Source organism: Bubalus kerabau, chromosome 3 (assembly GCF_029407905.1).
Source record: "Bubalus kerabau isolate K-KA32 ecotype Philippines breed swamp buffalo chromosome 3, PCC_UOA_SB_1v2, whole genome shotgun sequence".
NCBI classification, from domain to species: domain Eukaryota; kingdom Metazoa; phylum Chordata; class Mammalia; order Artiodactyla; family Bovidae; genus Bubalus; species Bubalus kerabau.
In genome coordinates this window covers 95,066,805-95,091,724 of record NC_073626.1, presented here as the reverse complement: position 1 = coordinate 95,091,724, position 24,920 = coordinate 95,066,805, and positions in this window count along the sequence as shown.

Sequence of the window (24,920 nt, the reverse complement as noted above, 5' to 3'; positions counted from 1 at the left end):
CTACAGAGTATCAAGAGGAAACATGGTATGTTTGCAGAAAAGTGAGACAGTCTCATCAGATTTCTAGATTGGAGCCTGGAAATTTGTAGAAGAAAAATACTAGAAGAAAACCAACCCAGAGAGGTGGAATGGGGTCTGGTCATGAAGAGCTGTTGAAGATATGCTGAGCAGTTTGATTTTCCTGTAGGGAAAATAACTTTTTTATTTAGAAAGATAATACTTTGCATCTGGAGTACAGGTGGAAGGAGGAGAAATTCATGGCCAGGAGTTCGAACAAGAGGAGACTGCAACATCCCTTGTGAGAGATAAGGAAGAATTTGGCCTATAGGGTTACACATTGAGGAAAAAGAGTAAACAATTTCATGGCTGTTTTAGGAAGTAGAGAAGACAAATATGTGTTACTGATGGGATAAATGCTAGAAAGAGAAGATGATAATAAAATCTTGAAGTTTCAAGTTAAGTGGATAACAGTACACCAGATAATGAGAATATAAGTAGTGTAAGAGGTCATATTATTCCACATATTAATATAGGTGAAAATTGTAAGATTAGAATTCTAATTTGAAGAAACTTGCAGATAATTCAGGAGGAGATAACTAATGACATTTGAAAATATGAGTTTGGTGCTCAGTAGTGAGTACCGACTTGGATATGTCAGTACGTAGAGGGTCATTAGAACCACGACAAAGGAGGAAAACAATCAAGGAAACATGGAGATCAAGAAAAGAAAAAAGACTGTGATAAGAATGAGCTTATCTGATCACATCTGCTCTAATGATTAGAAAGAAAAAGTAGCAGAAGTGCAGAGAATGGTTTTTGTCAGTTGAGATGCTTTTGGATGCAATGATCTTATTTGGGCTGGCTTAATAAGGAGAATTATCTCATATGGCAGAAGTCCATTCCCTGGACTTTACAAGTATGGTCACATGATTTTTCAACCTTAAGCTCTTCCTCAGGCTGGTTTCACTCATCAACACCAAATGGTTGCTAGAAGCAGTTGAGGCTACATGCTTGAGAAGAGTGGAGAAGGTAATGGCACCCAACTCCAGGACTCCTGCCTGGTAAATCCCATGGAAGGAGGAGCCTGGTAGGCTGCAGTCTGTGGGGTCGCTAAGAGTTGGACACGACTGAGTGACTTCACTTTCACTTTTCACTTTCATGCATTGGAGAAAGAAATGGGAACCCACTCCTGTGTTCTTGCCTGGAGAATCTCAGGGACGGGGGAGCCTGGTGGGCTGCCGTCTTTGGGGTCGCACAGAGTCGGATACGACTGAAGCGACTTAGCAGCAGCAGCAGTAGCTTGAGAAGAGACAGAGAGAAAGAAAAAATACTTTTAACCATGGAAATAAAAGCTGCTTCCTTCAGACTGGTCAGTTCAGTTCAGTTCAGTCGCTCAGTCGTGTCCGACTCTTTGTGACCCCATGAATCACAGCATGCCAGGCCTCCCTGTCCACCACCAACTCCCAGAGTTCTATCAAACTTACGTCCATCGAGTCGGTGATGCCATCCAGCCATCTCATCCTCTGTCGTCCCCTTCTCCTCCTGCCCCCAATCCCTCCCAGCATCAGAGTCTTTTCCAATGCGTCAACTCTTCACATGAGGTGCCCAAAGTACTGGAGTTTCAGCTTTAGCATCATTCCTTCCAAAGAACACCCAGGACTGGTTGGATCTCCTTGCAGTCCAAGGGACTCTCAAGAGTCTTCTCCAACACCACAGTTCAAAAGCATCAATTCTTCGGTGCTCAGCCTTCTTCACATCCATACATGACTACTGGAAAAACCATAGCCTTGACTAGATGGACCTTTATTGGCAAAGTAATGTCTCTGCTTTTCAATATGCCATCTAGGTTGGTCATAACTTTCCTTCCAAGGAGTAAGCGTCTTTCAATTTCATGGCTGCAATCACCATCTGCAGTGATTTTGGAGCCCCCCAAAATAAAGTCTGACATGTTTCCACTGTTTCCCCATCTATTTCCCATGAAGTGATGGGACTAGATGCCATGATCTTAGTTTTCTGAATGTTGAGCTTTAAGCCAACTTTTTCACTCTCCTCTTTCACTTTCATTAAGAGGCTTCTTAGTTCCTCTTCACAAAGCCTGTGCCCATCTTTGGTCAAATACCAATCACTTGGAGAAGGCCATCTGGCTCATCTACATGAGGTATAGACTGGGAATAATTATGACTTACAGAATGCAAACCACTCTGGAGCTGAAAATGCTTCCCTTGAGTGACATGGGCTGAATTGGGAGTAGATATTTGAACAAAATGACAGTTATATTAGGTAAGAGAAATAAACAGAATGGTTTCTAGATAAGTAAACAGTCTCTACCACACTAGTAGACAAAGACAAACTGACAATTACTAAAATTCAGGCAAGTTGATGTTTACTTTATATACATGATCAGATATTTTTCCTAAGGAATGATTTTTTTGTTGCCAATTTAGAGTTGAAAGGAAATAGGATAATCTGTGGAACAACTCCATCATAGCACTGGGTTAGTTTTCTGAGAGTGGAATCTCAGGCAGCATTTGATACCTAACATTTGCTAATTTTTAAAAATTTAATCAAAATATAGTTGATCTATAATGTGTCAATTTCCACTATACATCAAAGTGATTCAGTTACCATTTAATTCTAAGTATTTTGCTGGATTTTCTTATTGAAGGTTGGTTGCCTCAACCCTGCTGCTGCTGCTGCTGCTAAGTCGCTTCAGTCTTGTCCAACTCTCTGCAACCCCATAGACGGTAGCCCACTAGGCTCCTCTATCCTACAACACACCAAAGAAATAGACAGTCAGCTTTGCACAGGATCATATCAGTAGTTTAAGGTAGAACCAGTGTTCAAACTCAGTCCCTAAAATCCCCCAGACCAGAAAGTCAGAGTCATCACTCTGGTCATCACACATCACCCCCATTCATCAAAGGCAAATGAAACCATGGTGGGAAGAATGTTATGCTTGGGAAAATAAATGCAAAGAAACAAAGTTTTTAAAGGCAAATGATACAGGGTTTAAAATCTTGGGGCTGGTGCACTGGGATGACCCAGAGGGATGGTATGGGGAGGGAGGTGGGAGGTGGGTTCAGGACGGGGAACACATGTACACCCATGGTGGATTCATGCTGATGTATGGCAAAACCAATACAATATTGTAAAGTAATTAGCCTCCAATTAAAATAAATGAATTTATATTAAAAAAAAAAGAAATCTCCATGAGTTGTCAGGTACTCTAACAACTGAGCTAAAGTTCAAGATTGTTTGAACTGAACTCTAGCTGATGAAACAGGAAGTAGTCAAGAAGACTAGGGTTAGGAGAAGGCTATTTCCTTGTTTTCTGTATCTTTAGGTACAAAGATTTTTATGGATCTTTAGGTACAGAGCTTCCCATGGCTTAGCTCCTCATTTGAGGCCAGTGGCTGCTGACCGATGCTAAATCTTCTATTGAGAAATAAAAGTTCCTATCTGAGTTGAATTGGCTCAACAATTTATACAGAATTTTTGCATAAAGAATGTAAATGCCTGTGGTTGACAAGGTGTAGGGAAGGTGGTTTGTGTGGTAATACTGCTTAGTCACTTGGAGAAGGCAATGGCACCCGACTCCAGTACTCTTGCCTGGAGAATCCCATGGATGGAGGAGCCTAGTAGGCTGCAGTCCATGGGGTCGCTGAGGCTCAGACACGACTGAGTGACTTCACTTTCACTTTTCACTTTCATGCATTGGAGAAGGAAATGGCAACCTACTCCAGCGTTCTTGCCTGGAGAATCCCAGGGACAGGGGGAGCCTGGTGGGCTGCTGTCTATGGGGTCGCACAGAGTCGGACACGACTGAAGTGACTTAGCAGCAGCAGTACTGCTCAGTCACTAGCTGCTTAGCCTCTCCAACACTGATTGACAGCCAACAGCACCCACTCTCCTACAAAGGGAGTTTGCTAAAACCTCACCAAAAAGGCTTAAACTCATCCCAGTTCCCAAACCAAAATTTTTAAGGCACTGTTTATGATTTCTTATAGCCTTTACACACTCTTGTTTTTCATAAGACTTTAGTATTTCATCTACCAGCACTGGGCTTCCCCAGTGGCTCAGATGGTAAAGAATCTGCCTGCAATGAGGGAGGCCTGGGTATTTGGATCCCATAGTGTAAGCAGGTTTCATTTTGATGAAGTCTGACTTAGAATTTCATATCCTAGTGCTCTCTGTGAAATCCCACATCATTTCCTGAGTTGCAGCTCCACCGTCTTCAGAGAGAGGCTCTTCTGATATTTTGCCTGCCCCGCTCCATGTTACCTATCCTGAATTTTACTGTATCTTCGAGCTCAGACCCTATTCTGAGATTCTGTTTCAAAAACATGCAGTGTTCCTAAATCTGCCTTTTAGAGCAGACTTCTTCCTGGTCTCATTAATCAGGCTCCTTAGGAACTTGAATGCTGACTCGTACTAGTTCTACTTGCCCTGGGTCTGAATAGTGAATGGAGTTACCAAGCAGCTCACCTGCTGTGATGAATATTTCAGGTAGCCACACTACACCAGGGGGCAATTGACCCTGAGATATCTTACAATAAATAAACCGTCCTGCTTCACAGATGGACACTGAGAACACTTGTCATTGTCAACTCCATTGCCTCTGTAACTTTTAGTGGATTCTCAAATATTTCTATTATCCATAAAGTTTATATATCACTTATTTTAAAGAAATAAGATATATTTATAAATCACATATATATCACATATTTTAAAGAAGTATTTTATTTATTTATTGGAAGGGAATGTAGTTGATTTTTCAGTCATACCCAGAAAATATACTATGATAATTTTGGAAAGGAATTCAGACCTTGCACTCAGCCTATATAATTTATGTGACTGTAAAATGAAGTACTTAGGCAATTTGCAAAGTCAACACAAATTCAGCCTAGCTTGTACTATTGAAAAATCATGACTTTAAGAAATCTTAAAATCAAGGCAGACTATAAACTCTAGACCTCCTCTATGGGACATAAAGAAAAAAATATATTTCCTCAAACCACTTTTATATTTTCAATCTGTCAACCTGAATTGATGTCACTAATTTGATTACAAATTCATCTGTATTACTTCTGGCTTGACAGGAGTTCAGGCTGCAATATCCAGCTCTTTTGGGATTCTGATACTGTCAGGAGGCCAATTTTGTGAAACATTTTAGAGAAATAGTATTTATATAAAATGGGGACATTGTTCATGCAATTGATTATACTTGATTTATGTTTCTGTCTTTTAAATCAGGTAAATGTCTGCAACTGAATCCTTTTAATGCTTTTCCCCTCACAGTTCCCTGTTATGTATAAGGTGATTGAAAAAGAAATCAAACACTTTAAAAATATTTTTTTCAGTAAGTTAGGTATATAAGATTATGTCATCAAACCAAATTGAAAAGAAGGAACATGAATATCATTGAACATGTTCAGCACATCTCCATTTCACCAGGCACACATCAATTTTGTGATCTAATTCTTTCAAGATCCCTCTTTTGCATGTTGTCTTCCATGATTGAATAAGATTTTTATCATGTGTTTCTTCTTTTTCTTATAGATGTGAGAAAGGAGTCTTACAACATCAAGGTTATTAATTTACCTCCCTCAGAGTCTTATAATTAACTATCCAGGGATCTGGGGATTTGGGCATCTACTCTTCAATTATTCATTGTATATATGGAGTGTGTATGTACAACTTCTCTGGTGACTCAGTGGTAAAGAATCTGCCTGTAAGGCAAAAGATGTGGGTTTGATCCCTGGGTCAGGAAGATTCCCTGCAGAAGGAAATGGCAACCCACTCCAGTATTCTTGACTGGGAAATCCCATGGACAGAGGAGCCTGATGGGTCTACAGTCCAGATCAGATCAGTCGCTCAGTCGTGTCCGACTCTTTGCGACCCCATGAATCGCAGCATGCCAGGCCTCCCTGTCTATCACCAACTCCGGGAGTTCACTCAGACTCATGTCCATCGAGTCAGTGATGCCATCCAACCATCTCATCCTCTGTCGTCCCCTTTTCCTCTTGCCCCCAATCCCTCCCAGCATCAGAGTCTTTTCCAACGAGTCAACTCTTCGCATGAGGTGGCCAAAGTACTGGAGTTTCAGCTTTAGCATCATTCCTTCCAAAGAAATCCCAGGGCTGATCTCCTTCAGAATAGACTGGTTGGATCTCCTTGCAGTCCAAGGGACTCTCAAGAGTGTTCTCCAACACCACAGTTCAAAAGCATCAATTCTTTGGCGCTCAGCCTTCTTCACAGTCTAACTCTCACATTCATACATGACTACAGGAAAAACCATAGCCTTGACTACACGAACCTTTGTTGGCAAAGTAATGTCTCTGCTTTTGAATATGCTATCTAGGTTGGTCATAACTTTCCTTCCAAGGAGTAAGCGTCTTTTAATTTCATGGCTGCAGTCACCATCTGCAGTGATTTTTGGGCCCCCCAAAATAAAGTCTGACACTGTTTCCACTGTTTCCCCATCTATTTCCCATGAAGTGATGGGACCGGATGCCATGATCTTAGTTTTCTGAATGTTGAGCTTTAAGCCAACTTTTTCACTCTACACTTTCACCTTCATCAAGAGGCTTTTTAGTTCCTCTTCACTTTCTGCCATAAGGGTGGTGTCATCTGCATATCTGAGGTTATTGATATTTCTCCCAGCAATCTTGATTCCAGCTTGTGTTTCTTCCAGTCCAGCATTTCTCATGATGTACTCTGCATATGGGGTCACAAAAGAGTAAACACAACTTAGTGACTGAACAATAGCAAATATATATATATTATATTGCTTTTCAGATATATTATTTATTTATTATTATCAAGGATTATATCATGTTAAAATAAAAGCAGAAACTGTTATACTTCTTGACCACTGTTAAAAGATATTAAATGTTTATTTTTCTAATTTGATGTACAGGGTAGGTTAATTGCAGTGTTCTTTTATTCTAATTTTGGATACGTTACAAATGCCAAAAATAAAGAAAAGAGGGAATCTACAAAAATAATACTTTTTGAAGTACTCTAAAAAATTAGCACTTTTTAACCCTACATAAATATAGGAAGTCTTGAATATGACATTTCTCAATAAAAGTTCTGATCTAAAACGTGCATATTAATATGGACTTAAATAATAGAAAGTGAGAAAATTGCATTATTTTGTATCATGTAGATCATTAGTTTGTCACTCACAGACATAATGTACTAAATAGATGAAAAAACATTAAAAGTGAGCAACGCAAAGATAACCAAGGAAAATCAAGTCTGTTATTAAAATGCAGAAGAGATGTGGACACAATGTACCATGATTTATAAGGAAGGTTTGATTAATAGAGATGTCTCAAAATTATTAATTTCGATATAAGTAACTTCATATAACTAAGTGATGCTCTTGGGTATCAGAAATCAGTGTTTTGGTATAGTAGTTAAAAACACATGGAAAATAGTGTCAGAGCCAAGAGAGAAAATGTTCTTGAGTCAACTTCAGCATTATAAGGTAACTCTAATTATCATATATGCTTTATTCTTTAATGGTTTCCTTAAAATAAAACTAGCTTTAGTGAATGACCTAGTGGCTTAGCATTGAATATTTTGAAATTATTTTATCTAATTTTTATATTCATGTAATAACAGAAATGTAGTACAGTATATGATTGATATAAGTTTAATATGATAATATAGCATCCCCAATAAGATAATTTTTAAAAATCAAAATGCATACATTAGAAGAGGCTAACTCTAGATGTCAGAATGATATCTAAAGGCCAATTGAATGAATTAAGCTTCTTGTCATGTTTCATGAAAAATGCACATTTCTAAATGTTCTTTTCTAGAGTTAAGAAATTCAGTGTGGCTATCAGCCAAAAGGAAGGGGTACACTAATACCTAAAAATGAATTGTAAACACACAGGAGGTAATTGTTATGAGCCAAAGCAAACAAACATGGCAAACATTAAAAAATCAGAAGTGTTCTCTGGAAGATCAGAATAAATGAATGGTTACTGAAGTATAAAGGTGTAAAATGAACATATAATTTTTGTATGGCAGAAGGATAATAATGAGAAAAATTAGAGTTATTGAAATGGAAACCAGTAAAGCATGATTGCAAAATGTGCATCTTTGTCACTTCTGTTGTAGGCATAGATTTCAAGTCATATATAGGTTATCATGAAATTATCATGCAAATCAGGATACATTTGAGCATGAATAATGGTGCTATTAGTCATTACTACAGGCAAACTGGGACATGTATTCACAAGTGGCAAAGATATTTTCAAAGAATGCCTCTGCCAAAAATTTACTCCAACCCTTACCAGTGCTATAAACTTTCTGAACATGGTGATTAGTTTCTGTATGCCTGTTTCCTTCCCAGGGTAACAGGAATGACTAATAGTTGCATTTTGGGTTGTTGTGTAGAAGTTTCCTAAAATTACTATATAATTTTCAAATATTATTTTGCTTGTTTCTTCATACTATCCCACTAATAACTGCACATAGCTTACTTAGGAAGCTTAGATTATTTCCAATATTTTGCTATTATAGAAAATACAGCAATATCATTTCACATGTATGTGAGAATATATGTATATATTATGTGAATATATATATTTCTGTAAATTCCCAGGTATGGTATTGATGGATCAATGGGTATATGCATTCAGTATGTTTCTGAACTCTCAAAAATTTATTTTGGAAGTGAAGATATACAGTTAATAGTATCAGAGATAATCAATATAAAGAATAATGTCACACACATATATATTTCTGAAATTTTCCTCTTATAATGATAATTGAATTACTTAAATCCAGATAATTCTCTGTGGCTTTAATATTTTATTGCTAAATTATGATGTCTCACTACATTTTCCCCCTGAATTTTTGTCACTTCCTCAACTTCCATTTTTAACTTTTTTATTTTAAAGAAGTATCTGGTAGAACTTTGTGTTTGCAACGGAGAACAAGGAATGAGAAAGAAAAGGTAAAATAATATGGCAAATTTGTTGTAGTAGAAGAAAGATAATTTGATGATGTTAATGGCCTTTTTAATTCATTTGGAGCACACTGAAACAATTAATTTTCCTCATGCTTAGTAGGATCATCTACATTTATTAAGTGATTTCTTGAGCCTTGCTTGTATCACTCCTATTTTCGTACTCTCATCCCAATGGTGTACTCTTCAACTAAGTACCAATTTCCAGCAGATCACAGTAGTTAATGCTAGTTAATTATTTAAAATGAAGCAAACATGCTGAGAGAAAAACCAATATGTCATTATTATTACCCAAGTAAACTTTAAGATGCTGGAGCCGTCAGAGGCCCTGGAAGGATCTGAGTCAGGTTATGTATGTGACCTTTCTGACTCGATTCCTTCTTATGCATTTAAGGCTTGTTTTTAAGCTTTTAAAACTGGGTCCTATTCTAAGGGTGGTTTCAATCCGCAGTCGAGGTGTGACCCACATTGGATCTCTACTGAATGTCCCTCGTATTCAACATGTGTCTCTCTTCTGACTTGTGGGGACTCAATGACACCTGACTATAAGATCTCTTGAAATTATTTGATTTATAATAACCTGATAATTTCTCTTTCTTTTAAAGTTTTTTCTACTCTGCCTTGCAAGTTTTCACATGTGCAAAGTAATGTTTATCCATATACTCTAGAGCACCCTGTGGCCCCCTGGATCTCTACCACTTAGCGGAAAAGTTGAGAAGATAAAATCTGCAGAAATAGCATTCATATAATGATTGTTTAGAAGTTGATGGATAAAAACTCCAGCTTCCTCATCCTTTGGTTGGGATAACTCTGAGATACATTTTACAATATCTCCTAAAGTTCTCTAAGGAGATTGAATTTCAGTTATCTACAGAGGTAATTCTGTCAATAATGCATCCTTTATTAGTTTTTTCTTTTCCTTTTCTTATATCTCCACTCCTCTGAAAAAGTTTTTTGGTGTCAAATCATTTCAAGAATATTTTTACTTCTTTTACTTTTACTTCTCCTAGGAAGAACCTATTTTACATAGCTTTTTTAATCCCTTTGTGTTTTGTTCATTTTGATTGAGAGTTGTGTTTAAAAAATTATAGAAAAAAATTAAAAGTAAGAATGATTTTTTTATTCCTCTAAAGATGATTTCAGTTATTTGCATCATGAAACCTGTGTCCAGAGCAGGGATTGGCAAACTTTTTTCCTGTACAGATTCAGAGAACAAATGTTTCAGGCTTTGAGGGCCACATGACTTCTGTCACAACTACTAAGCTCTGTCAATGGGCAAAAAAACATCATGGACGGTATAAAAATAAATGAATGCAGCGTTTTCCAACAAAATAATTTTAGTTAATTTACAAAAACAAGTAGCATGCCAGATCTGACCCATAGGCTATAGTTTTATGACCTCCAGTCTATAGAAACGTGCAACCCAATTCCTTATTGGTTTTCCTGCCTAATTGTGCTCATGCCTCAAAAATCTCCACTTCTTCGGTAGTTCTCTAGTATTTCTAAATACTTTTCACAAAATATATTGAACAGCTTTTCTAGATCTCAGTGGGAGAGTTTGTCCACATTACCTAGTCTTCTATTACTGAGACTGGAACTCCTATACTTTACTTGTAGTTATCTGTGGTTAGTTGCTCTCATTTGAAAATTTCCTAGTTCATTGACATTTAAGTATTTTTTTAAAAAACTTTTTTAAATTGGAATATAGCTGATTAAAAATGTTTTGATAGCTTCAAGTGGACAGCAAGGGAACTCAGCCATATATACACAAGTATCCATTCTCCCCCAAACTCCCCTCCCATCCAGGCTGCCACATAATATTAAGCAGAGTTACCTGTGCTATACAGTAGGTCCTTGTTGGTTATCCATTGTAAATATAGAGGTGTGTACATGCCCTCCCCAAGTCATTGATTCTTGTACTTAAAAATTCATATACATGATTCTTCCATTACATGGACCTCCCCCAGACGCTTCATCTTGTTTCTAACAGTAATCATGCCCTTCACTATGAATGAATCCTCCACTGCTAAATATCATCTAGGTGTTGTCATAATTAATACATGTTTCAACTTGAGTTCAGTGTCTTCTTTGTTTCTTGTTTATTGCCTCTAGAACTCCGCCTTGAGTTCTAAAAGTCTGCTTTGCTCCTTCCTCATCTCCCAGACCAAAGACTTTATTGTATCAGAGCTCAGTAGCCACTCACTATCTTCAGGACCTCTTCCAGTCTTGTGGTTTCTTCTCAAGGCAAGGCAGGAATGCAAAGGAGGGTGGGTCAGAACAAGTTGAGGAAATTGTCCACAACCCAGAAGCTGGGAATTAATTTTGGAGCTGTGGATTTTATACAAGGCCAGTTGTGAGGCCAAATGCTAAGAAAGGAGATAGTAAAGAAAAGAAGCCTTGAAACGGGTGGAATTCTGGCCTCAGAAAGAAAGCTTTCTAGATACTTTCTCTTTCAGTGGAAGCAAATTACCGAAATCTTCCAGGCATGATTCCAGGATATGAATAGTTTAAATGCATTAGGAAGATCATGAATAGACTTTTAAGTAAAATTAAAGTAGTTCTAATTGTTTGCAAACAAATTTCCTTTTTCTTTCCTACTCTTGGCTGCTGCTGCTAAGTCGCTTTAGTCGTGTCCGACTCTGTGCGACCCCATAGACGGCAGCCCACCAAGGCTCCGCCGTCCCTGGGATTCTCCAGGCAAGAACACAGGAGTGGGTTGCCATTGCCTTCTCCAATGCAGGAAAAGTGAAGTCGCTCAGTCGTGTTCGACTCTTAGCGACCCCATGGACTGCAACCCACCAGGCTCTTCCATCCATGGGATTTTCCAGGCAAGAGTACTGGAGTGGGATGCCATTGCCTTCTCCGTTCCTACTCTTTAACAAGCCAATTAATTAAGAAGAATCTTTTTCTCTAGCTTTGGTCCATGGAATTCCAAGTATATCCTATTGAAGATGAAGGAAAACATTGCAGATATTACCTCCAAGAAGCTTGGTAGATAAATTGGAGAAAGGGCTGAGACTTCTGTAAGTTCTGAAAAATTCTTCCATTGCAGCATCTGGAAACTTTTGTTCTAGTTTAGTCCCTTTTCAATACCATCATCATAATAAAATGAAACCACCTCTAACTCATAATTTGTACCATCTGGAGACAAATAAGAACTAAGCTCTCATTGCATCTAACTTGGCCCCTTCAGAGGTACTCACCCTTGTAGTTTTCAGTGAATAGTCTCACCATATTCTTGTGAAATTTTAAAATTTTATGACACATAATAGTATTTCTTCCACTCCATAAAAATTCTAGGTCCATCCAAAGTTCTGGGCAGTCTATTAACTTGACTCTAGAGGTTTTCCTAGGAATACCAAAGTACTAATTCCTACATGTCAAGTTGAAGATTAAAAAAAAATGAAGATTAATATTAATTCTATTTAAACAAATGCAGAGATATATAGAAATGTCTACATTCCTATTTCTAGTAAGATAGGGGAAATACTAATTAAATTATGTTGAAATTAGAAATTCTCCTCCAGGTTCTAATGCATGCTGCTGCTGCTGCTAAGTCGCTTCAGTTGTGTCCGACTCTGTGCGACCCCACAGACGGCAGCCCACCAGGCTCCCCCATCCCTGGGATTCTCCAGGCAAGAACACTGGAGTAGGTTGCCATTTCCTTCTCCAATGCATGAAAGTGAAAAGTGAAAGTGAAGTTGCCCAGTCGTGTCCGACTCTTCGCGACCCCATAGACTGCAGCCCATCAGGCTCCTCCGTCCATGGGATTTTCCAGGCAAGAGTACTGGAGTGGGGTGCCATCGCCTTCTCTGTCTAATGCATAATTGCCTCTAATAGGTCTCTATAGTAAGGTACCATTTTTTAGAAAAGTATGATATAACAGCCAATGTGGTATAAAGACCTGGTTACACCACATAATACTTCTACGTTTGAGAAAATATTTAAACTCTCTTTCCCTATATAACCTTATCTGTAAGTGGGTTGTGAGGATTCAATAAGATAACTACTTCAATAGTGCCTGACATATAAGAAGCACTCAACTGATGAATTCACTCATCCTCTCTATCTTTATGATAACTTCTTATTATCATTGCTTATCAGCTTTTGTAAAGAGTATATAAAATCTTACAAAAATGTTCATTAAATATTAACCAAGAAAATAAAAATATGCTATACCTAAAGCAACTCTATAAAATGTTAGCAGGTCAGAAAGGCTTATACAACTATTTGTAATTGCCAAAATAGTTACATTTTCATGAATTTTTTTCAAATATTATTTTGATATATTATTAACTTAATAAAAATGAGTCTTTTGTTGCTTTTCAAATGATCCTCTTCTCCTGACAATTGGGGCTTCCCAATTGGGAAGTGGTAAAGAATCTGCCTGCCAGTGCAGGAGACACAAGACACGTGGGTTCAATCCCTGGATCAGGAAGAGTAGGAAGTAGGAAGATTTAAGTTAATCTTCTTCTGACAATTATCTAGCTCAAATTTATTTTTAATTGGTCAGTGAAAATGTGCATAGAAAATCTTCTTACAGGACTGGCAGTGTTACCTTCACTGTTCTCTACTGATCATCCTTAAAAGGTAATTTAGTCTCCTTGTGAATTTTTCTGAGTCACTACATCCTAGGGCAGATCAGATCAGATTAGATCAGTCACTCAGTCGTGTCCAACTCTTTGCGACCCCATGAATCGCAGCACACCAGGCCTCCCTGTCCATCACCAACTCCCAGAGTTCTATCAAACTCACGTCCATTGAGTCAGTGATGCCATCCAGCCATCTCATCCTCTGTCGTCCCCTTCTCCCCTTGCCCTCAATCCCTCCCAGCATCAGAGTATTTTCTAATGAGTCAACTCTTCGCATGAGGTGGCCAAAGTATTGGAGTTTCAGCTTTAGCATCATTCCTTCCAAAGAAATCCCAGGGCTGATCTCCTTCACAATGGACTGGTTGGATCTCCTTGCAGTCCAAGGGACTCTCAAGAGTCTTCAACACCACAGTTCAAAAGCATCAATTCTTCAGCGCTCAGCCTTCTTCACAGTCCAACTCTCACATCCATACATGACCACAGGAAAAACCATAGCCTTGACTAGACGGACCTTTGTTGGCAAAGTATGTCTCTGCTTTTGAATATGCTATCTAGGTTGGTCATAACTTTCCTTCCAAGGAGTAAGCATCTTTTAATTTCATGGCTGCAGTCACCATCTGTAGTGATTTTGGAGCCCAAAAAAATAAAGTCTGACACTGTTTCCACTGTTTCCCCATCTATTTCCCATGAAGTGGTGGAACCGGATGCCACGATCTTCATTTTCTGAATGTTGAGCTTTAAACCAACTTTTTCACTCTCCTCTTTCACTTTCTTCAAGAGGCTTTTGAGTACCTCTTCACAACCTAGGGCAGAGAGTTCTCTAATTGTTAGAAGCTATCTCCTTATACTGAGCTTAAATCTGTGTCTTAATTACAGATATCAGTTTACTCCAGTTCTGCCTTCTGAAACTCAAAACCTGTAATTCTAGCATATTTTCAGGAGAATATTCCTTCACTCTTGTGAGAGAGGATTTAAAATAAACCTAATCAAACAATATGTTTATGAATGTACACATATGATTTATTCTGAGCTTAATCTTGAGTAAATAACGGAACATATATATAAAGAAATTTTGTGACTACTTTTTATTTATTTTAGGATTCCAATTTTAATATGATTTATAATATTAGTTACATAAATAAGGTATTTCAGCCACTGCTATTGGTAAAATACATTGCATTGTTTTAAAATTGAATTTTAATTCAAAATTATATATGCAGTTTAAATTCAAAATATATAATTTTGAAAATATGTAATTTTTTATATATTTGTAAAATGTATACATTCAAAATATATAATTCAAAATCATATGTGCAATTTAAATTTTTTTAAAAGCATTTCCTTTTATTATGTATGATGTTCCTATTAGGATATGTGTTACAAGCTTATAATATTTAAGCAAAGAAGTTTTTCATTATCTTCACTTTTGGATCTATATAAAATATATTTACATTTATTTTTAGCTTTTGAAAGGAGAAATGTTTTTGGGTACAGTAACCATGCAAATATTCCATCAGGAGACCTTTTAGAGAGCTCTGAGTAATAGAAAGCACAGCTTAGTAATCATAGTTATCTTTCTGGTAGCGTTTTCTTTCACAAACTCTGTTATATAGAGATTCAAAGATCACTACATTGCAAAAAGTGATCATAAATATGAATCTGAAGTATTTCTTTTCAATTTTTGGTAGCTTATCTTTAACCTAATTTTTATTTTGGAGTTTTCTAAATCCAACACTATTTGAACTTAAAATACAACACTATTTGAACTTAAAATACTTATTCTACAAATACAGTGTTTAGAAGTATAGTGCATAGATTATTTTAAAAGATGGCCTTTTATTTAGTTACCCATTTTTATAACTTTTACAATTTAAAGTTAATTAACTTCAATACATACAAAATGGTACTCAGCATGGTGATTTCACTTATTGCCAAGTTTCTGTGATCCTTACGTCATATTTAGAGATGTAATATTATTTTCCCTCCTCAAACATATAAAGACAAAACAGTGGAGAAAAGGTAGAGTTCTAAAACTATATTCTTTAACAGTATTTGAAGGTAAAAGGCATTATTTCACAGTTGTGACAGAATAAAGGCCATTATTGTCAACCCCCTGTTAGAATGATTGACTGTGAAGTGTTTATTTTCTCTAAACTCTTCCTTTTCTAATTTGTTCCCCTATTTAGAAGTTGGAAAAAGAATGAGCAAATTAGCCAAGAGAGACTTTTATATATTTTCACAAAGCAATTAATGCTTTATTCAACAGACTGTTGGATAAAACCAATATTTATTAAGCATCAACTGTGCAGTAAACTAGGCATTTCCATAAGTGTATTTAACCCTATAGGTGAATGCTGTTATTTCTATTATTTGGATAGAGAAACTAATGCTAAAAAATTACACCAATTTGCCTGGAGTCATGCAATATATTGAAGTTTCAACTTTAACTTAAGAAAGTGTTAATTCTATAGTTGTGGAATTTCCCAGTTTCCACTGATGCTGCTACAATAACAAGATACCAGATGATCAAATTAGTTACATACATAATCCGAGTTCATATGAGACATTCCTGATGTAAAACCTTTGGAAACTCTATATATTTAACATGTCAAACATTCTTTTAAACAATTATAGTATGATATAATATTGAATGTATTATATTGACACAAAATAGGTTTGCACATAGAATTTAAATTGATTACTATAATAACTCTGTGAATTAGGTGGGATGATGATATATTGACCACATAATTAATAGATAAGGAAATACATACAAAGAAGTCTTAGTGTTTGTTATAGGTACAGATAGAAAAGTGTAAGAGTTTTAAGAAACTCTCAGAGCTTCTCTACCCTGTCCCTTTTCCCTGTGTAAAGACTCTAGATCCTTCTGCATAACCACCATTCACCCTCACAAATACCGATTGAGATTTACACACACACACACACACACACATACACACGTTTTTTCTGACTTTGTAATTTGAATTTGAATATGGTATCAGACTTGGTACTTGATAAGTTTTGTGGTAAGGATCTAGAAGAGATTTATAGAATGTCTTCTTCAGAAGTAATTTAAACTAGGAGTGATTAGAAGTAAATATAATGTGTTTTTTTCTAGTCAATATTTCAATCCTCTACTTGTATAGCTTTGAAAAATTCATCATAATTTTTATAAAACATTAACTTAAAGAAGTAGTAATTCACAACTGATTAATTTTTGTATAAAAATACAAAAAAAAAGTGTTCAGAGCTATTTTGGCTTAAGTAGTTATAATATTGTTTGTTCTTTTTGTTCAATATAGTTCTGCATTTGGCTACTTCTGCCCCAATGTGATGCTGACATAATATGCAGTGAAGGGCTTTTAGGTCAACAGATCCAAGAGCCCTGAAACAAAACCGGGTAACACTTGAAAAGGTTTCTTTCACCTTCATAGGAAAACTGGAATGCAAAATGACAACTGTGCCTTAGGCATAATTTTTGAAATTTGTCTTTTTTCCTCTAAGGACTATTTTTCTGAATATGTTTTCTCACCAAATATTGTGCCCTTATAGACATGTTTGAGCAATCCAACATTTTACTTGGTTCAGCAATTCCCTAAAATGCCTTTATATTCCAAATGTAAGTTTTGTATAACTGATTCTGGGCTAATGAATCTCAAGTTTTCAATCAGGAATGTATGGAACTTACTGAACCCACCATTTAATTTTAACAGACATAAAAATTTCAAATTGCCCTGTTAACTTTTAAAATTGGACACAAACATCACTGTTCCCTTACCCATTCTTAACATTCTGGGAGCAGAAAATTCTTTTGAGATTAAAAATTGAGACAAAAGCTATTTTTTGGTGTCAAGAAATGTAAGTAAATGATTGTCTAAAAGGTGTTCAACCACAATGATGCTCATAAATTTTTCTTAGTACTGGTACTTTTTGGCTGTTGGAGTAAATAAATGACATTTTACATGTAGATCTTAAATGACATATTAACCGTAGATCTTTCAATAGAGAAATTCTATTTATCTATTCATGTATCATCTACCTATCTAGAGAAATGATTGGGCATAGGTACAGAGAGACATTTTCCTATTTTACAGACAGATAAAACCATCTAGCTGCAATTAAGATTAAAAGAATACCAACTGAACAGTGGCCTCACAGAAGGAAAAAAAAATCTCATAAATGATTAACAGATAATAATTTTGATAACTAATATAAAGATTGAGCCAAAGTATTGGACATGATTCATACTCTATATGTATTACCTTATTTAATATAGAAATCATATGATAGTTACTACCATTGTCCTGATTTTCAGATAAGACTACTAAAACTTAGAAAGATTAACTGCACTGCTCAAGTTTTATTATGAACTCAATGTTTGTGTCCCCTGGAATCAGTATATTAAATCTCTAATCCCCAAAGTGATGGTACTGGAGGCAGGGCCTTTAGGGAGTAGTTAGGTTTCAGTGAGGTGACAAGGGTAGGATCATGATGGGATTAGTGTCCTTCTAGGAAGAGGAAGAGACATAAAAGCTCTCTCTCCAGGAGTACACCCTGAGGAAAAGCTACATGAGGACAAGGTGAGAAGGCAGCCATCACAATCCAGGGGAAGGGCCCCCATCTGACACCAAGTCTCCTGGCCCCTTGCTCTCAGACTTTGAGTTTCCAGAACGTGAGAAATATAATTCTGTTATTGAATAGCTGTGTTATCATGTTAGAGGTAAAACAAGTTTACATGCTAGTAAGTTGTAGATCTAGGGCTGAAAATTACTCTCTGCCATATTTCAGAGCACAAGCAGTTAACCATTAAAATATAAACTTGGATGAACAGTGTTTTATCTTCCTACCACTCTGGCTAACATGGTTTTGTTCCAATTCCCAAGATAAAGAAAAGAGTGAACAGGATGAATGAGAGGACCTGTTTAATAAATTTCTGGGTCATTCCTAGAAGATACTTAAGCATTTGCTACTTTTATATTTGGGCTTCCCTGGTGGCTCAGCTGGTAAAGAATCTGCCTGCAATACAGGAGGCCCCAGTTTGATTCCTGGGTCAGGAAGGAATCTTCTGGGTTCGATTCCTGGCTTCAATTCCTGGCTTTGATTCCTGGGTTGGGAACGTTTCACTTCCTGGGTTCGATTCCTGTGTTGAGACCCGGTTCTATTCCTAGGTCAGAAACTTTTATATTTACTTCAGAGATTTTTGACAATCCTAAGGCTTTATTTCTAGCTGCCTTAGAACTAAGGTTTCACTAGACCATTAATTTTTAAGATATAAATTATTTGTTGCTAGGAACGTGTAGTATTCCCCATTTTCAGTGCTACATATTTAAATGAGTATAACATGGTAGTTGGTATAGGTAGACTGTTTATGTCCCTCTACCAAAAATATTATGTTTAAATCTTAACTCTCAAGATGATAATATTATGAAGTAGAGTCTTTGGGGGTAGTTTTGTGGCTCACTGGCAAAGAATCCGCCTGCCAGTGCAGAAGACACAGGTTTGATCCCTGGGTTGGAAAGATTCCCTGGAGAAGGAAATGGCAACCCATTCCAGTATTCTTGCCTGGGAAATCCCATGGACAGAGGAGCCTGACAGGCTACAGTCTACAGAGTTGCAAAGAGTCCAACATGACTGAGAAAGTGAGAGCGCAGAGTCTTTGGGAGGTGATCAGGTCCTGAGAGCAGAGTTCTCATGATTGGAATTAGTTCCTTTAAAAAAGAGAGCTCCTTCATCCTTTCTACCATGTCAGGACACAGTAAGATGATTTCTAGGAAGCAGGAAGCAAGCTGTCACCAGACACTGAATCAGCACATGCCTTGATATTGGACTTTCCAGCCTCTAGAACTGCAAAAAATACATTTATTTTGTGTATACTGTTTTCAGTTTATGGTATTTTATGATAGCCACCCAAATGGACTGAGACAGTGGTCTTGGGTAAAATTGCAGCTATGAAGTTTGTCAGAAAGATGAAGCAGATATTAAATCAGATGCAGCTATTTTCATTGCAGTTAGATTAGTCCTAAGTAAATTAACCGGTTTATATTTTTGAATGTTGGTAGACTTGTTTTGAGCAGATTCAGTTTGAATCCACATTCATCTGTCACTCATTAGATTAACAAATATTTACTAGACTTCTACTAATACTCACCATATGTTTGATTTAATCATGCTGCTACTGCTGCTAAGTCACTTCAGTCGTGTCCGACTCTGTGCGACCCCATAGACGGCAGCCCACCAGGCTCCCCCGTCCCTGGGATTCTCCAGGCAAGAACACTGGAGTGGGTTGCCATTTCCTTCTCCAGATTTAATCATGATGACATTGCAAATATGAAGACTAATGAGTTTAAGAGAAAAACTTAACAAATGTGAATCTCATGAGTTTTATATTTGAATATCTTTGGCAAAATGGGGCAAAATTATAACAAATGAGAAAACAAACTCTGGAAAAAACAATGTCTTTAGTTTAGTTGTGTAAAAACCTCCTTTTACACGTAAACTTTTACTAGTTTTGCTGTAATGCAACACATATATTTGATCTGAATTTCAAATTCTTTGCACCTTTTCATGAATATTAATATAAATATTGCTAAGAAATTGCCAAGATGGGCAAGAGTAGGAAAAAAGGAAAAAATTACTGGCTTGAATAAATCTTTAGATTCATTAACAGAGTGAATCAAACCAAGGAGCAGAAGTCAGACTGATTTGTGGTGTAGGATTTCAAGATTTCAAGCTCATCAACCAATGGAAAAAGCTAGGGAAATGGTTTAGGATATTTTACAGTGCAATGATACTTTAGAAGTTTTATTGGGACCTTTAATCTCAAAGATCTAATAGTCTTATTGAGAGAAAAAGAACAGCAATGTCTTAAGCAGAATATAGAGATATCAATTGTGTGAATGAAGCAGGGATTTCAGGTAGATACACCTCTGAATTTGGCCCCATCTTCTCTGAAGGTTTACACAGTCAGGAAGAAGTAGTATAGGGCAAACACAAGATGAAGACACTGAGGATGCATTTTAATGTTTATAAGTGAAAAGCACAACTACACAACACGGTACCACGCCCACTAAAACCAAGTTCTGGGGGTTGCAGATATGTTTATCTCTGTCCCTTCACTTCATTTCTGCCTTTGCTCTATTTTCCTGTGTAACTGAATGCTGAACCTAAAACTTTAACTCCTATCCTTTATTCTTTGCCATGTTCACCTTAAGTACACTTTCTTGTTTTAACCTATGAAACATTATCATAGATGAACTGCGTCTATGATAATGCATCTGATCTCATTGCATTTTTTTCAGACAGTCCCATGTGACATAAACTGGGGGATAGAAAGCCACTCGTGTCAAATCCTACTTGTTTGTCATTCTCAGCGACCTACTGCTCTCCCCAACCTCAGCAACCTATCCCTGCCCTCTTCCACGTTTATGCCCTCCTCCTAAAAGTGATCATATATGTAACTCAGTAGTATCTCTGAACATTCCATCGTTCCCAGAAATGGATGAAATGGATCATGGTGGAAGATCAACACTTTTCGGAATAAAACTAAAAAATGATGTCTTGAAGGCCTCAGGTAGGATTTGATTTGATTTGACAGGTAATTGGGAAGTTCTACAGAATGGAGTAAATTATTTCAGGTATGTATGTGTGCATATATTTAGGGACATTTAGCAGGAACTACATTCACATATGAGGTCAGCCTATTACATGAGATGATGTTTGAAGTGATTCAGAATTAGACTAAATATGTGACTAAAAAATTGAAGAAACTAATTCTAAATAACTTGAACTCTGAAACACTTTTCATGTTTTTTTTCTAGCTACCTCATTCTTCTCTCCCTTTCTGGTAGAATAGAGTCATTTACATCTAATCCTAAATTGTTTTGGAAAGTACATCACAGGCATATTTCGATATTCAACCTAATTCCACACCTGACACACAGGGATTTTATTTTCATTGCAATTAAACTAATTAATTAATTAATGTTTACAGCATGCCATATTTTTTTTGTTTGTTTGTTTGTTTTCCTGTGAGACAAATTTCCTCTGTTCATCAGTGGAGAGGCTGGAAAATCAACTTCATCATCACATCTTATACCTGTTTCCATTCTTCTATAATCATCCAGGACTTCTGAGCATCTGTGAAGCAGAAATCAAAGATATTGGCTAGGTTCCTGCTCATTTGCTTTTTAGCTATAGTCACCTCTCTGCTTCTTCATGCTGAAGTTTAGCCCTGTAGTCTATACTTTTTTCTTGGACATGTTTCTTTAGAAAGCTTAGAAATTCCCCTAACAGCAGCCCTCCTTGCTGATGAGCCCCATGGGCCTTCAGCCATTTCATTTGCATCTCTGCTGTCTTGGGGAAGCTCTCATTCTGTCCATGATCTACCTTGTCCATTTTCCCCATCAAAATACTTTCCTATTTCCAAACTCCTTGCAGGGACTTTGAACAAAATTCCACTCAGGGGACCATTAGAAACTCAGTGCTGGCTTCATCTAGAGTTGGATGGAAATTCTAAAATTCATATGGAAATTCAAAGGTCAAAAATAGATAAAGCAATTATGCAGTAGAACAAACCTTCAGGATGGAAGACATATTGTATAGTTACAGTAATTAAGTAAATGTAGTTTTGGAGCAAGTGTGTGTGTGGGGGTGTGGGGGGTACAAATGGCCAGTAGAACAAACTAGAATCTAGAAAGACAGCTTCATGTTCAATTACCTGATTTATGAAAATGCAGTGTTGTCTGGAGAAGGCAATGGCATCCCACTCCAGTACTCTTGCCTGGAAAATCCCATGGATGGAGGAGCCTGGTAGGCTGCAGTCCATGAGGTTGCTAAGAGTCGGACACGACTGAGTGACTTTCCTTTCACTTTCCACTTTCATGCATTGGAGAAGAAAATGGCAACCCACTCCAGTATTCTTGCCTGGAGAATCCCAGGGACAGGGGAGCCTGGTGGGCTGCCATCTATGGAGTTGCACAGAGTTGGACATGACTGAAGCGACTTAGCAGCAGTGTTCTTGATGTGCTCAATCACTGGATATGCACATGAAAAGTATAAATTTTGACTCATTTCTCATACCAGCAATGTTTGCAGTACCGGTCTCCATATCTTCATCAACACTTATCAACCGTTCTGTTTTCTTTTTGGCATATTAATTTTGCTTTAATTTGCATCCCCATGTTCATGCTGAGTAACTTGCCATTTGTTTGTTGGCCTCCTGATTTCAAGACTGAATCTAAATGGGGATCTTCTATAACATACATCTAATCCATCAAAATTATAAGAAAGAATATAAATACTTAAATTGCTGAGCTAGACAACAAGAAGAGAAATGCTTGGCAGACAGAGAGCTGAGAAATTCCAAACAGAATTAATCCTTTCTATTCATCTTTTCTCTTCCAGAACATGGCTTGAGCCTATATTCTGGCATCCATTTAATTCTTGTCACTAGAGTTGGACAGTTTTATGTCCTTCTGCTCCCTTTAGTTAATAAGCAAGATATCAAAAGCCATGTTGTTGTTTTTATCTGGACCCACCAAATAGGCAATAGAGCCATTTTAGAAATGCAGTTAATGTGAGTTGAATAATGTAACATTGAAATTGAGAAGAAACCTCTTAAGCTGGATATATTAGTTTTACAGGTCTGAGAATGAGCTTCCCAAAGCCTATTCATCTGTTATATTTTAAAATAAAAGCTAGTGTCCTCCAAGAGAGCATACAAAGTCATAATCTTCCACTCTATAACATTAAAATAATATATTTATGAGTGGGTAATCAGACAAAGGAAAACATACTTTTTTAAAATACCCATTTCAAATAATATTATAAACTCATTTTTATGAACGAAATTTGTTGATCAAGTTTGAATGTCCCGTTTGTGATGTTAAACTATGGAAGGAATATCTAGGCAGCTTCCGGAGAACCTCTCTACTGTAGACACTTCCAATAAGTATTTTCTCAAAATATTCATAAAAGTACACACCACAATTGAGAGAGGATAAGGAACACAAAGAGACTAATTGGATGAAGATACATCTTTAATAGTTATCATCGAATATTTAAGTTGCTGTTTGGGTCTCTAAATTGTGACCTAAATATAAGTTGCTCATTTATCAATAATAGTCCATTTAAAACATAATTAATAATGTTGCCCTAAAAGGCTTATTAATATATCACACAAGACATGGTTTATTTTAGAAGTTATTTTAAAAGCATGAAAGGACAGAAAAGGAAGTTTCTAGTCCAAAGAAACATTATATTTTCAGCTCCATAATTATTGTCATTTGCAGTGCTGTAAAGCTTTAATCCAGGGGAGCTCATCAGTGGAATATGACTCAGTTTGATCTGAAAGTCCTTGAGAGGAGGAGAAATATCTGCAGATGGTGGTTCATCTGCATCGTGTAATTACAGTATATGTTCACACTCTAATAAACCTAAAAATATATGAAGACCAATATAGCCAATCCTCTGAATAAGCAATAACTAATGAACATCTGGGAATGGCTGCATGACATATAATTGAGTAGATAATTTCCAAATCAGTCAATGAAGTGGTGGCTGTTAATTTCTTAGTATAAGTACATACTCCAGTGCCATCTAGCTAGACTCATTTGAAAGGACTTCCCAGACGGTGCTAGTGGTAAAGAACCCGCCTGTAAATGCAGGAGATGTTAGAGATGTGGGTTCAATCCTTTGGTTTGGAAGATTCCCTGGAGGAGGGCACGGCAGCTCACCCCAGTATTCTTGCCTGGAGAACCCCATGGACAGAGGAGCCTGGCAGGCTGCAGCCTACAGGGTCGCACAGAGCAGGACATGACTGAGGTGACTTAGCATTCATGCAGACCCATTTGAAACATTTCTTTATGCAAGTTATAATATGATATACTTTTAAACAAGTCTGTATATGAAAATGTATTTATTGGAGATAAACCACCACAGGGTTGGGTGAACAACTGGTAACACGGATAAAATGATTCTAGGAAAAGCAGACAAGTGGGAAAGTATATAAGCCCTGTTAATATATTTACTATAACTATAGGGGAGCCTGGTGGGCTGCCGTCTATGGGGTCGCACAGAGTCAGACACGACTGAAGCGATTTAGCAGCAGCAGCAGCAGCATAGCTGAGCCATAGGGGGCAAAAAGCATTCTCAGGAAAAAAGATTCAGAGACGGCCAACTAGTACTAGCCTCAGTTCCAAAGACATTGCATTTTCTGTTGCCTTTCTAATTCAGTTACACTTACCATTTTTGTGGCCTTTGCAAAAAATGAATTGCTAAGCTTATTCACTGAAAAACATTACATTCTATAAGGTAATGGTATTCTCAATTTGTTATTTAAC